Source organism: Carcharodon carcharias, chromosome 28 (assembly GCF_017639515.1).
Source record: "Carcharodon carcharias isolate sCarCar2 chromosome 28, sCarCar2.pri, whole genome shotgun sequence".
NCBI classification, from domain to species: Eukaryota; Metazoa; Chordata; class Chondrichthyes; order Lamniformes; family Lamnidae; genus Carcharodon; species Carcharodon carcharias.
The window spans coordinates 19,078,903-19,081,605 of NC_054494.1; positions in this window are offsets into that span (position 1 = coordinate 19,078,903).

Here is a 2,703-nt window from a genome sequence, read left to right on the forward strand (position 1 = left end):
GAAAGAATCCACCCCCAGCCCAACTTTTTATTGGATGAAGAGGGAATACTCAGGATGGTAGTTTATCAAAAACTGGCAAGGCGATTACATTTGCACTTCTCTTTCAATAACTGGAATAGACTCAGCTCCAATGAAATAAGACTAAAGAAATATAATACTGGGCAGTGTCCTGTGAAAGCCTGCCACTTTGTTCCCTTTTTTAACCGTGCTAGTCCACATCCAGAGCCATGTCAGCTTATGCGTTCAGGCATCAGTCTTCCTGTGAAGAAGAGCATTAGTTCACTTGTAATCTGCTTCTTTAAGGTCTGGAAAAGCTCTGCAAAAATCAATTTATTATGTCCCCAGATGATGAGGAATTCAGGTATTGTGCTCTATCAGGTCCGGTCCTGACCCAGTGCTGGTGTGGACTGTGTACCAGATAGCAGAATTAGCACAAAGGACAGATCCCACAGCTCTGCTATTATTTGAGGTATTATCTCTCCGCCTTCAGTGTATGCATCACCAGAAAATGAAGAAACAAGATTCTGCAGTAGAAAAAAGCAGCCCAGTCAAATGGAATAGACTTTTTTCTCTAGTGGTCATAGATTTTGTTCAGTTTTACAAACATTTAAAAAAAGTTAAGTTCTTTGAATCCCTTTCAATCAATTCAACCAAGGCATAAATAACCAAGAACCTTTGTATAGCACCGACACACACTGATAACAGTGTATGTATCACAAGCAACAACTGTCTGCTCTAATGAAGATTAACTGATTGCTTCCATTTTATCAGTATCAACTCCTTATTCCAGTTATTAATCAAAACTTTATTTGTGTCATTATTTTCAAAACAGTTCTTTCTTTTTAAATGTTGTCCTTCCATTGACAGAGGAGGTTAGCCCAACTAATTAAGCTGGCTCTCTTCCCAGTTCAGGGGTCCAGGCAATCATATAGGTTAACAAACCCAGCTCATACACTTAGAATAAAACATCTTCCTTCTGGCTGGGCATAGGAGATTTACCAAAATTGACCTAATTAAGTAACTCCACAAAACTTAAATTACATTCCACAGGAATCAGAAGGATTGTGAAATGGAAATGTTCATCCGAGACAGTGGGTGGAGACATTGGTTTGAAGTGTGGTTTATGCAAATCTTGTCTATTTTGGCCTGATTATGTTCGTTTGATGCACCTTGGAATGTTTTCCTATGTTAGAGGTGCTATATGAATGCAAGTTGTTTGGGGGTTAAATTACGAGAACAGTTGCATTCACTTGACCTATGTTTCTTTGAGTATAGATTGAGGTGTGTAAAATGTTAAAAGAGTACGATAGGATTCAAGCCACAGCTTCCAGGACTTGAATATGTAACCTAAACCGTGAGTTTAGTACAGTACAGAGAGGGTGCTGCATTGTCACAGGTGCCATTCTACTGATGCAATGTTAAACTGAGACCCCCATCTGTCTGTTCAGATGGAGAACACTATTTAAAGTAGAGCAGTGAGTGTCAGTGAGTGAGTGGCCAATAATTACCCCTCAAATAATTGAAATCATATGGTGATTTTCCTTTGTGCAAATTGACTGTCCCTTTAGCCCACATAATCATAGTGACAATTCAAAAGTCATTAATTAGTGATGAATCTATCTGAAACATTCCGAGGAGCTAAAAGGTGGCATAAAATTGCAGGGATTTTTTTTCTTTCTAGTACCACATGCCTGTGGCCTTGATATGCAACCTTGCAAAATAACTAATAGCAAACAATCCAATTGCATATACAGGTAAACTAGATAGTGTCAGGCATATTAGCAAAGCAAGTACCCATCTTGATTTATTACTTTTAACATTATCTGAAAGCATATTTCTTAACAGACAACCCACCTGTACTTCAGTCCCTGTTGGGTTAAGTTCTATTTCATTCCAGTAACAACAAACTGCTTCTGTTTACATTTACAAGAATGACAATTTGCATTTATATAGCACCTTTAACATAGTAAAATGTCCCAAAGTGCTCCGGAGGAATGATTATTGTTATGAACATGTTTCTCCAAGAACTACATGCTTTTAAAAAGAAATTGGAAGGACAATGAATTATATGAACACTTGCTTAGAAACTGACCTGGGTTTTTTTAAAAAGGTTGTAAGTTCACTTTGGACTGTGAGCCAACTGCCTATTCCAAGAAGCCACATGATTTCAGCTAAATGACCAGCAAGGCACCTGAGGAGATAAGAACTATTTGCTTACTTGACCTTTAATTGTTGGAGAAAACAAAACTAGTGTTTTCAGGCTGTGAGGCCCAGGTGATTTTCTGGAAACCACCTGACTGAGAAATGTTTCTGTTTTGAACTTGATTTTTGGACTCAGTTTGGGAATAAACTGAAATGGGGAAGGTTGCCCAATTCGTTGTCTCCCTGCGTTACTAAAGTATAATAATTTTCAGAATATTTTTCTGGTTTATTGTAAAGGAGATCTATGGGTGAGAGTATAGTTGGGTCTGTCTGTGTGATTTAATTACACTTGGAGTTAGGTAAACTGCAAGCTTGGAATTATCAAAAGAAGCTAGGTGTAGAAATGTGCTTGAAATGCCAATGACTAAACATGGATGCTGGCTTAGCATGTAAGGTATGAAGGGAATTTTCATTTTTAGATAAGTGAAGGAGTTATTTGGATGTCAAAGGGATGTTAGCCTATTTACAACTAGCCAGATAAGCAAGGCTAAGGGATGTGTT